The sequence below is a fragment of the Sapajus apella genome, unplaced genomic scaffold (genome assembly GCF_009761245.1).
Source record: "Sapajus apella isolate SASKATOON/1434 unplaced genomic scaffold, GSC_monkey_1.0 scaffold51, whole genome shotgun sequence".
Taxonomy (NCBI): domain Eukaryota; kingdom Metazoa; phylum Chordata; class Mammalia; order Primates; family Cebidae; genus Sapajus; species Sapajus apella.
In genome coordinates this window covers 16,706,680-16,718,992 of record NW_022436991.1, presented here as the reverse complement: position 1 = coordinate 16,718,992, position 12,313 = coordinate 16,706,680, and positions in this window count along the sequence as shown.

Here is a 12,313-nt window from a genome sequence, read left to right as displayed (position 1 = left end):
GATGCACTTGTGTTGTTCATTACCACGTGAATAGGTACCCAATAAAGCAGAAATACTTCTTCTTTTTAAATATTTTTCCTAGTATTTTCCATTTTCAGTAGATGTTTCTCAAATTTCAAAGTCACTACATACTAATTGAAATAAAACAATACAGAAAGGTACACTGAAAAGTTGAATCATTTTTGCCACCTTTAAAGTAACCAGCATTAAACATGTGTATATTTCCTGTCACTTTTTCTTCCATTCAAAACCCAACATTCATGGGTGCCTATGCACTCATAAAGGTTTGCTGATTTGCTTTTTTGGTTGTAGCAATTTTAAATTAACATACAGCAAAATTGACTTCCTTTTGGTGTGCAGTTTATTAATTTTTATTTTTTTTGAGACGGAGTTTTGCTCTTGTTACCCAGGCTGGAGTGCAATGGCGCGATCTTGGCTCACCGCAACCTCTGCCTCCTAGGTTCAAGCAATTCTCCTGCCTCAGCCTCCCGAGTAGCTGGGACTACAGGCGTGCACCGCCATGCCCCGTTAATTTTTTGTATTTTTTGGTAGAGACGGGGTTTCACCATGTTGACCAGGGTGGTCTCGATCTCTTGACCTCGTGATCCACCCGCCTCAGCCTCCCAAAGTGCTGGGATTATAGGCGTGAGCCACCGTGCCCAGCCCTTATTAATTTTTTTTTGAGAGGGAGTCTCACTCTGCGACCTAGACTGGAGTGCAGTGGCACGATCTCGGCTCACTGCAACCTTTGCCTGTCTCATCCTAGATGAGTCACTGAAGGAAGGGTTGAATGTGAGATTACAAAAGCACATGCTCTAAAGAACTGTAGAAAACCAGGATCACAAACCCATTCTGCAACAGAAAAATAAAGCACTGCTGATTTACAGAGGAATTCACAATAGATGATGTCTCTTAAATTAAGAAACCTAATAGGAGCTCCCTCATCGAGGCAGGCTCTGAACAAGAACTTAGCCAGAGCCAGAGGGAGGAAAAAAGAACTGATATGGTAACTGTTTGGACCTCCAGGAATGTCTCTCCTTCCACTGAGAGGGCTGCAGTGAAGACCTCAACCATCAGGGAAAGAAGAACCTTGTCCAGAAATCTGCTTGGAATTAACGACACAAATCCCACTCTCAGCCAAAGCAAAACACTGACTTGCTCATGACGGTACCAGGTGAGAATCAGAGCAAAAAGCAGGCTGTAGATTTCACGTTACATAGTTTGGCCGTGGTTTCCCCTGTAAACACTTTGGGAGGGAGGTGAGAGCTGAGGTTAGGTGGAATCTTGGTCTTATTTTCTGGAGATGTGACATTTTGGGGGCCTGTTCCTGCTGTAACTGGCACAGCAATCAGGACCTGCAGCCACCAGAGGGTCCCAGGGCTAGGGAGGAGACAGGGGCCTTGTGCATCTGAAGGGCAATGTAGGAAGGAGGAGCTTTCTCTGGGTCCATTCAGGAGAGACTTGTCCCTTCCCCCTCTCCTGCCCCACCCCACGGGGCACTCTCCTGTCCCCTGACTCCCACTTTGTTTTCACTGATTGGAGCTTAGCTCAGAAAATGAAGGGAATTGAAGTTATGAGTTATGGAGGGGGGATTTCGGTTTGGGAAGACTCCTTGATTGGCACTACCAGCGACATCTGCAGCCACATGAGGGTCCCAAGGGTGTGGTAGGGGGCAGTGTGACTGGCCAAGAACCAGGGTCTCCCAGGGACTCACAGACACCTGCCCCACACATCCTGAGGGTGCTGAGGGAGACCCAGCCAAGATCAGCTGTGCTCCTGGGTAGGCGACAGCACGCCCTGCGGGGACCCAGCCCACTCAGGAAGGATGCCCAGAGTGGCTGAGTGTGCACCTCCCTCTTCTGCCTCTCCTTCTCCATTGCAGAACACTGGGGCTCAGAAGTTACAGCTGCCAGAGTCCAGAACGGCCCTCCTCCCCAGCAGTGTGGGTGGGGTAGGGGGCCTCAGATCAAATTCAAGAAAAATCTTCCAGCCACGTGGTGTAGAGCCAAAGCTAAAGAGGCTGCCCTAATAATAGACAGCAGCAGCTCCTTACAGACAGGCTTAGACTCACAGGAGCTCAGAATGCAAATCTCCACAGTAGAAAGGACGCCTGCCCTAACAGAAGACTGCACCCCTTTAAGCAAATACAGGTATATCCCAGTAGACAAACTGGGGTCATCTGGCGCATTATTTAAAAGTACATCTGTATGTTCAAACTATGTTGTGGAATAAAAGTCATGACATGAACATTTTCCTTGGAAAGCAACATCCCGCAAATGGCTCCTGCAGCCTAAAACATCCTCTGGAACTTCCTTGAGGCCACGCACATCATGACCACTACAACTATGATGAGAACCGAGTCTCATTTTCCTACAGGTAAATGGAACAATTTTGGAGTCAAAGGCCTGGGCAGCCCCATTGCATGTTTCAGGAGGAAAAGTAACGTCAGCTAGGGGATTAGACCTTCTTCCAGATATTCTTTCCTTTAAACTAATTGTCTTCAAATTCTTTGTCCCTTCCCCCTAGAGAATCTTTGTGTACATCCCACACAGGTGTTGTAGACACTTATTTTTGCATCATATGTTTAAATTATAGCAAAGGATTTTAACTGTGGCGGGATCCAGACACATTAAAACAAACCGCACCTCACTCTTTCGGATGTGTCCAACACAATGTTACTGGGGTGGTGATTTGGCCCTGACCACTATATAATTTTTAAAAAACCAGACAAGTCCTTCGTTAGCAGCTGCAAGTTTTACATCATGCCTTTTACTTCTTGAACTTGTATTTCTGTTTCACTACCCCCACTTAACTTCATCCTAAGGTAACTTACACGCTTTTATGCTTCTCAGTGTTCTGTTCAGTCCCATTCTACTTACTTGCAACTTCTCTCATTTTCCATCTCTATCTGTTGGTGTCTCTGTCTCACTCTCTCCCCGTATAGATAGATGGATAGATAGCTCTGACATATACGTATATATTCAAGAGGAAATTTATGTATATATAACATATATATACATATTTAGTAAAACTCAGTTCACCAGAGTGAATGTTTCCAATTGTAATAAATATTTGTCAAACAGAAATTCCAATTGTATTAGAAATAAACCTCTAATCAGATGGATGGCATAGAACTCGGGGAGTTGCTGAAGGATCCCTATTCTAAAGGTCTGAGACAATACCCCTTGTAAATTTCAGGCAGGTGAGATTGGCAAGTGGGAGAAGGAAGGAGGCATGAGAAGGGCCCGGGGACAGGGACTCCCCTGAACACAGTTTCTGGGTCTAGTTGATTTTGAGAATGAGTGAGAATGGACTTCAAAGATCTGGAATTAGATTCTCTAAACCTTCCCAGGTCCACATACCCAGTGGAAGAGGTTTTCCTGCTCATCTTGAGACCATGGTGCTCTGATTGCTGGGGCCTTTGAAATACTTGGATTAATAGGAGACGGCCGAATTCTCACCACCGCCTCTGTTCTGGGGAATTCCACCCCACACTGATGAGCAGAGGAAAATGAAAAGGTTAAATAACGTGGAGTGTCAATTCAGACATGGTTTGGCCTCATAGATGCCATTCTGTGAATGTCAGGAGTCCCCGCCACACTGAAAACCCCTAATCCTGATCAAGGAAACCAAGCTTCAAGGGACAGGGGAAGCTGGAGACAGGTGAGATGCAGGGGAGTTGTTACTAAAGGCATGATTGGGCATGCACTGCCTACGTCTCTTGTCGTGGACCTGGTTGAGAGTGGACAGCAGTGGCGTAACTGACTGCAGAGCGGACAGATTGTCCAAGGTGAGCAGCCACTGCAGAATGAGCTTGGCTTGGCTCCTTCTGCGCTCTGGCGAGGTGGGTCTCAGTGGGAACTCCCACAAGGGTGGACCCTGGAGGCAGCATCCAGGCTGGAGGATTTGGGGTCATCTTGGGGGAAAACTGAGCTAAGATTCCCACAGAGGCCATTTAAAGTGTGGGCTGGTGGCATGAGCCATCCCTCCCGGCCTTCTCCGGCCTTAAAAATATTTTTTTTATGAAACAAAACTTTTTAAATTGACATGATAAAAATTCTGTGATGGAGAAAGATGTAGATTAGTATTTAGAAGACCGCTCTGTGCACCTGAACCCTCCTCACTGGACATGGCTGGCTACTCTGAACACTGTGAGAATGAGGGACAGAAGCCATGCACTTGGCTCTTGGCTCTTTGCAGAAATTTTTTAAATGGGAGGGAAATACCTCCTGCTTATGTTTTGAGAACTCTTCCTCTTCTCTCATGTTTGATAGGGGTAATAACCTTGTCCAGGTATAACAGGCACAGTTACCAACAGCACCCTCATCAGCCTCTCACATGGGTCCCTTTCTGGCCCTCAAACCAAGTCCTGGCCTCGACTCACCCTCCCAAAAACATCACCAACCATGTTCCTCCCACCTAAGGTATTCCAAGCTCTTGTTCACCTTGGTCACGTTAAAAAAAAAAAAAAAAAAAAAAACAACTTCAGGCAAATTAAGTTGAACAGGATTTAATTGAGCAAAGAATGACTTGCAAACCAGGCAGCTCCCTTAACCAGAATGGTTCAGAGAGACTCCATGCTGCTGTGTGGTCAGAGAGGATTTATGGACAGAATAAAGAAAGTGACATACAGAAAAAGGTACAGAAGTGGGGTACAGAACAGCTGCATTGGTTACAATTGGCATTTATCTTATTTGAACATGGTTTGAACAGTTGGCCAAAGCTCAATGATGGGTAGAAGTCTTCACATACATCGTCTGTTCATACACTGTCCAGCATCCCCAAGCAGTTTCTCTCTCCCTGGTCTGTTCACAGACTGTTATCACCTGTGGGCTTGGATAGGAGCGGTCTCAGGATAGTCTCACACCAGGCAAGTTACCAACCAAAGAAATTACTGAAACAGTATGTGACTTTTTAGTGGGTCAGATGCAGCTGATAAAGTGTTACTAAAGGCAGTCACATCTCAGCTTGCCAGAAAACAAGCTGTGGGCTCTCAGAACAGGTTAAATATGTATGGTGCCAGAAAAAAAAAGTTATCCATCAGACAATAGCCAAAGCTGCTCTGTTCAAATGTTGAATATCCTTGCACTTGTGGAAACACCATCTCTGTGGCAACAAAACACAACAGAAGACAAAGGCTCAGCTACACATTTATGGGCTGTGGTCTCCAATGAGACCTCCAAGTCCACAATTCTACTTTTGTCACTGCTGTCTTATTGTAAAGAACATTTTCACATATTTTATTCTATTTTAAAATTTGTATTCCACTCATTTCTATTTATATTCACGAATCAGCAGTCCACTATTTTAATTCCTACATTTTATTTATTTATTTTTTTCCTACAGAGTCTTGCTTTGTCACCCAGGCTGGAGTGCAATGGCGCGATCTTGGCTCACTGCAACCTCTGCCTCCCAGGTTCAAGCGATTCTCCTGCCTTAGCCTCCCAAGTAGCTGGGATTACAGGCACCTGCTGAGGCCCAGCTAATTTTTGTATTTTTGGTAGAGACAGGGTTTCACCATGTTGACCAGATGGGTCTCAGACTCCTGCCCTCAGATGATCCGCCTGCCTCAGTTTCCCAAAGTGCTGGGATTACAGGCATGAGCCAGCGCACGGGGTCCCCATGTTTTAATAATATATGACAGGGGAAGTCACTCTTCTTTTTTTATTTCAAATTGTTCATGGATTTTTTTTGTTCACTTTTCATAGCAATACATTTTTTAAATCTTCAGAATTCAAGTGTATGGTATTATATTTAGGTCAAACTCAATATATAAATTTCTTCAAAGATTATTTGACTTCTCAATATTGTTGAATTTTCCTACCCAAACATTTGGAGTCATTATTTTTCATTTGTATAAGTCTATTCTCGTATTTTTCAGAAATCTTTCCACCAATTTCTTACTAAATGTATTAAACATAATTTTCTGTAGAATTCTGCCATTTCTTTTTGCACTGATGAACAGTCACATGACATTCTCATTCATTCTATTAATGTGATTAATTTCATCAATGAATTTCTTAATATTGAATCATACTTCCCTTTATAAGATAAAGGATAATTGATTAGGCATTAGTATACTGATGCAATATTTTCTAATATTTAATATTTTTATTCTTAAATGTATATGTCCCATTTGTCTATAGTATTCTACATGGCTAAATCTAGGCAAGGTTCTGTTATCACCTTTATATAACCTTCCTAAAAACTATTTCAGGAAAGATGGACCACTCTATAACTCTTGAATAGTTTAGCATTGGTTTATTGATTACTCTATTAATAGAATTTCCCTCTGAACTACATAAACTTGGTGCTCGTGTGTGTGTGAGGAAATTCCTTATTAAATGTCTTCATTTCTTCTATGAATATTGCTCAGTTTAGAGTCTATCTCTATTGAGTTACATTCTGATAAAACATATATTCCAAACATATGTATATATGCAATCTACATGTGCATATCAACGTGCATTGAATTACACAGGTGTCTCTATTTTCTGTCAATGTTGAACCTCACATTCTTTCTGGCACTGTAATCTGTTGACAAATCCGTCTCAAGTTACTTGTGTGATCCCATTTCTCTATTTGTAATTGAATGATAGTTCATCTAAAGAATTTGGGGAGTAACAGAAAATTAGCTTCAGCAAAAACACATCCCAGGAGGCAAAGAATCCAGCACCCACTGTGCTTCACTCTCTTCCCCTTCTGTCTCAGACTCCACAATTTCTGCTCCCTCCAGGAGAGCCCCTGTCTGCCTCAAAGGATCACAGAAAAACAGGCTCTCCAGGCACGGTCATCTCTCTGGAGGTGCTGCAGGGAAGTTGTCATTGTTTTTGGAAATTGTAACTGGGACAAAGTTTTTCAAAAATATTTTCAATTCCCTATGTGTATACTGTCAATGCTGTCCCAGGTGAAAGTGTAATTGCAGTTCTGTGGGGAGGTGAGGTCACAGGATCTTGAGCCAAAATCTCCAACCTGGCCGCCTCCCTCCACGCACTTGCTGGCTGTCCTGACAGCCTGGCAGCAGGGAGACGCCTGGTGGGTGTGTTACATTTTGGTCTATGAGGGAGCATCTACAAGAGGAGCAAGTGTATCAGGAGGTGGGGTAAATGCTCTGGTGTGGAAAGGAGATCTCACTGGGCCAGAAGCTGACCAGTGCCAAGGCCATGTGGGGAAAGGAAATAACTGCTGGGTCATGGACTAAGTGGTGGAGAAAGAGCAAAGTTCCACGAACATGGCCAGTCCCCAGCTGTGGCTCATTTAACTTAATGAAATCCTTGTGCTTGTCATTGTTGGTTTTTGATGCAAGAGGCCAAAACTTTGTTGTTTCTTTTCTTTATTTGAAACTGGGTCAGGTCCTGTTGCCCGGGTTGGAGTACAGTGGAATGATTTCAGCTCACTGCAACCACCGCCTCCCAGGTTCAAGTGATTCTCCTGCCTCAGCCTCCTGATCAGCTGGGACTACAGGTGCCCACCACCATGCAAGACTAATTTTTTTTTTGTATTATTAGTAGAGAAAAGGTTTCACCATGTTGGCCAGGATGGTCCCAATCTCCTGACCTCAAGATCCACCCACCTCAGCCTCCCAAAGAGCTGGGATTACCGGCGTGAGCCACCGCACCAGGCCAATATTTGTATTTTTAGTAGAGACAGAGTTTCATTATGCTGGTCAGGCTGGTCTTGAACTCCTGACCTCAGGTGATCTGCCTCAACCTCCCAAAATACTGGGATTACAGACATGAGCCACTGCGCCCAGCCTCCCCATCCCTTTCAAAAAATAAAAATTCATTATTTCCACAAATTGGCATTTAGCACCTACCTTGTGCCAGGCATGGATACAAGGCCCCAGAAAGAGATTAGTGCTCCTGGATCTTATGATCAGTAGGGGAAGCAACAGGATGAGTGGCAGGGGTGAGGTCCGAGAGATCGGGCAGGGCCGGAGCTGCAGAACTTTGTTTGCTCTGACAAAAAGTTTGGGTTTTATTTTCAAGTATGGAGAAAAGTCACTGAAGGCTTTGGAGGAGAATGTCACAATCTCCTTCCATAAAAGTAAGGAGAAGCCACCGTGAGGTGTTTTTGTTGTTGCTGTTTTTGAGACAGAGTCTCGTTCTGTCGCCGAGGCTGGAGTGCAATGGGACAACCTCAGCTCACTGCAACCTCTGCCTCCCAGGTTCAGGCAATTCTCCTGCCTCAGCTTCCCAAGTAGCTGGGATTCAGGTGTGCGCCACCACGCCCAGCTAATTTTTGTATTTTCAGTAGAGATGGGGTTTCACCATGTTGGCCAGGCTGTTCTCAAACGCCTGACCTCAAGCCGTCCACCCATCTCAGCCTCCCAAAGTGGCTGGGATCACAGGCATAAGCCACCATGTAAACCAGGGGGTTGGAAGCTGTGTGGAGAGTGACTATAGGAGACAGCATTGGAAGTGGGGAAATCAACTAGGGGGAAGTCAAGGGGCTGAGAGCCTGGAGTATCCTGCCTGCTGCTTGATATACAGGTGATCTTTGAACAACACAGGTTTGAACTGGGCAGGTCTACTTATAATGCAGATTTCTTTCAACCAAGTACAGATCAAAAATACAGTAATGGCTACATGTGGTAGCATGCACCTGTAATTCCAGCTACTCAGGAGGCGAGGTGGTAGGATCACTTGAGCCCATGAGGTTGAGGCTGCAGTGAGCCATGATCATAGCCCTGCATCCCAGCCTGGCTGATAGAGTGAAACTCCATCTCCAAAAAGAGGAAAGGAAGAAGGAAGAAAGGAGAAGGGAGGGGAAGGGAGGGGAGATACCAAGATTATTTTTTTTAATGCAGTTAAAAAATAAAAGGAAAAGGAAAGAAAATACAGTAGGCCAGGCACAGTGGCTCATGCCTGTAATCCCAGCATTTGGGCAGGCTGAGGCGAGTGGATCCTGTGAGGTCAGGAGTTCGAGACCAGCCTGGCCAACACTGTGAAACTGTCTCTACTAAAAATACAAAAATTAGCTGGGCATGGTGGCACATGCCTGTAATCTCAGCTACTTGGGAGGTTCAGGTAGGAGAATTGCTTGAACTTGGGAGGTGGAGGTTGCAGTGATTGTGCCATTGCACTCCAGCCTGGGCAACAAGAGTGAAATTCCATTTCAAAAAAAAAAAATAGCAAATACAGTAATGGAGGGATGAAAAATCCCCATAAATGCAGAGTCAACTGCAAAACGAGTGTGTGCAGGTTTTGGTATACTCCAGGGTTCTGGAACCAATTCCCCAAGTGTAACAAGAGACAGCTGCAGTGTCAGATGACAGGATTTAGGCACAGGCTCTCAAGAGGCCTCCAGAGAAAGAGGAACTATCACTCATCTCTTTGTCAAGACACCTATCTGCACACTCAGGTCACAGGGACCTGTATGACGGGTCCTTGCCCTCAGGCGCTTACCATCCTCTTGGGAAGACAGGACATCAGTACCTAACAAGCAAATGCAGACTGTTCCCAGACAGCATACACTGAGGGCTAAGTAAATGCCACAACAAACAGGGGCTGTCATGGTCTCTGACTGGGGAGAGGTCAAGGTGGACAGTGGTGATCAGCAGAGCTGCAGTGGATTGATTCATAAATAATGTGACCGCCTATTCCCGTCTGCCCAAGACAGCTCTACTTCAGACCTGTTTTCCCAACACAATTATTACTAGTGCTTCCTTTAATGACACTCTGAAAAGTCCTTGTTTGGACAAAATTATACAGTGACACTAGTCATGAGGGCCACCTGCCATGGAGTCAAGGGCCTCGCATTTGAACACTTGACATTATCTCTGAATAACAACAAACACTTAAACAGCATGCACTATGTACTAAACACTTTAAGAGTTTTGCACATATGGCATGACTCTTTTTTTGTTTTGTTTTGAGATGGAGTCTCGCTCTGTCACCAGGCTGGAGTGCAGTAGCAAGATCTCGGCTCACTGCAACCTCCGCCTCCCAGCTTCAGGCGATTCTCCTACTTCGGCCTCTCCAGTCGCTGGGACCACAGGCGCGCGCCACCACACCCAGCTAATTTTTGTATTTTTAGTAGAGACGGGGTTTCACTATGTTAGCCAGGATGGTCTCAATCCCTTGACCTCATGATCCGCCCACCTCGGCCTCCCAAAGTGCTGGGATTACAGGCGTGAGCCACCTCCCCCGGCCATGACATGACTCTTAATTCTAGTTCCAACTGTGTGTGGTAGGTACTAGTATTATTTCCATTTTACCATTTCCATTTCGTCTTTCAGAAGAAGAAACTGAAAGATAGAGAGATATGTAACTTGCCCAGGATCTCACAGCTACAATCCTGGACAGAACTTGCATTCACACTAAGGCCCTCTGATGGAATTCATTCATAGACTTTTGCCCCAGAGTTCTGTCCACTCGTGGAAGCTAACCTTTCAAATATAACACAATGCTTGTAGCCCTTAATTAAATTTCTGCCAGGCACAGTGGTTCATGCCTATAAGCCCAGCACTTTGGGAAGCTGAGGTTAGCAGATCACTTGAGCCCATGAATTCGAGACCAGCCTAGGGAGCATGGCAAAACCCTGTCTCCACAAAAATAAAATACAACAATTAGCCAGCCATGGTGGCTGTGGTCCCAGCTACTTGGGAGGCTGAGGTGGATCACTTGGGCCCTGGAAGTTGAGGCTGTAGTGTGATCTCACCACTGCACTCTCCAGGTGACAGAGAACAGAGAACCTGATTCTTTAAAAAAAAAATTAAATTTATTCAACTTCCTCTCTAAAGTGCCACTCCAACATATATCAGTATATATGTGAATCTCAGAGCTTTGGGAGGCCAAGGAGGGAGAATCGCTGGAGGCCAGGAGTTTGAGACCAACCTGGGCAACACAATGAGATCCCATCTCTACCAAAAATTTTAACAGTTAGCCAGGCATGGTGGTGTGTGCCTGTGGCCCCAGCTACTTGGGATGCTGAGGCAAGAGGATTGTTTGAGCCCAGGAGTTCGAGGCTGCAGTGAGCTATGATTGCACCACTGTACTCCAGCCTGGGTGACAGAGCAAGACCCCACCTGATTCATTCATTCATAGATAGAAAGAATGAAAAATGAATCTTAATCCTAAGCATGAAGAAGAGCTTGGCCTACAGTGTCCTGCAGTTTGGCCCCTAACTCCCTAGCAGCCCCTTCCCCATGCCCCTCATGCTCTAGACTTCTACCACACTGGCCTTCATTGGGTATTAGGTACCATGCTCCCTCCCCACTCAGGACATGTGGCTCCTTCTTTCCAGAAAACTCTTTCCCCATTGTAATCAAGTTAATTCTTACTCTAGAGCTCAGGTAAATATACACTTCCTCAAAAAAAAAAAAAAAAAAGTTTACCAGCTGGCCTCAGTGGCTCATGCCTATAATTCTAGCATTTTGGGAGACTAAGGCAGGAGGCCTGGATAATACATACAGAGAGACCCCATCTTAAATTTTTGTTAAAAAGTTTCCCTTGGCCAAGCACAGTGGCTCACACCTGTAATCCCAGCACTTTGGACGGCGATGCTGGCAGATCCATTGAGGCTAGGAGTTGGAGACCAGCCTGGCCAACATGGTGAAACTCATCTCTACTAAAAATATAAAAATTAGCTTGTGTACAAAAATGCTTGTAATCCCAGCTACTCGAAAGGCTGAGGCAGGTGAATCACTTGAACCTGGGAGGTGGAGGCTGCAGTGAGCCGAGACTGCGCTGCCGCACTCCGGATGCAAGAAGGAGACTGTCTCAAAACAACAAAGTTTCCCTTGATTCCATTGATTAGCTCAATTCTCCTTCCAAAGTTCCTCATATTAAGTAGCATGTACCCCCCGCCACAGCAATTGAAATAGTTCCAACTTTGCATTTATTCGTATGATTTGATCAATATCCTTCCCTAAGGTAAGTTCCAGAAGACCCAGACCCATGTCTTTTTTGCTCACTATCCCAATGAGCACATAATAGGTAGCAACAGATATTTGTGGAAGAAACTGGCAAGCCATTGGCAAAAAAAAAGAGATAATCAACACGGAGTTAATGACAACTATACGGTTCAAGCAATTCTTCTGCCTCAGCCTCTCCAGTAGCTGGGATTATGGGCACACACCACCATGCCCAGCTAATTTTGGTATTTTTAGTAGAGATGGGGTTTCACCATGTTGGCCAGTCTAGTCTTGAACTCCTGACCTCAAGTGATCCACCTGCCTCAGCCTCCCAAAGTGCTGGAATTACAGGCGTGAGCTACCACACCCAGCCCGAGGATCACTTTTGAAGCCAGGAGTTTGAGACCAGCCTAGGTAACATAGGGAGGCCCTGTCTCTATTTAAATAAATGCTTTT